Below are 487 nucleotides of genomic sequence, written 5' to 3'. Positions count from 1 at the left end.
TCAAAGACACTTTACGGTAAAACCAACACATTTATCACATAAAAACAGATAAAGCTATAAAAACTCACACATGACACTAGCATATTTAAAGCAACTAAAACACAGTGTGACATTCAGCTTTGGAAAAAGGTGGAGTGACTAGTAGGCTAAGTAGATATTTTTTCATCCTTACACATTCAGTCGGTCCGCTATAGTCTGTTGTGCTTATTCTCTCCGTTTGATAAGAGCCGTAATTCCCTTTCTGCATGTCATATGCTTCACCTCCTCGTTACATTCAATTAGAAGCTGCTGCTCATTGGGTGAAACATATGTTGCATGCTTCTTCTCCATTTCTGCATCAGTAAATCTGTGATCAATACTGCGGTCTATTTAAGAAGGCCGTGAATGTGCACTTATCACAGCTATCTACACTTGGCTTGAAATAGCTTCACCTTCTCATCCTGGCTCGGCAAACGTGCAACCGGTTAACCCTCTGAGCCCGAGACAC

Source organism: Etheostoma spectabile, chromosome 7, assembly GCF_008692095.1.
Source record: "Etheostoma spectabile isolate EspeVRDwgs_2016 chromosome 7, UIUC_Espe_1.0, whole genome shotgun sequence".
Classification (NCBI taxonomy): domain Eukaryota; kingdom Metazoa; phylum Chordata; class Actinopteri; order Perciformes; family Percidae; genus Etheostoma; species Etheostoma spectabile.
This window is presented reverse-complemented; position numbering follows the sequence as displayed.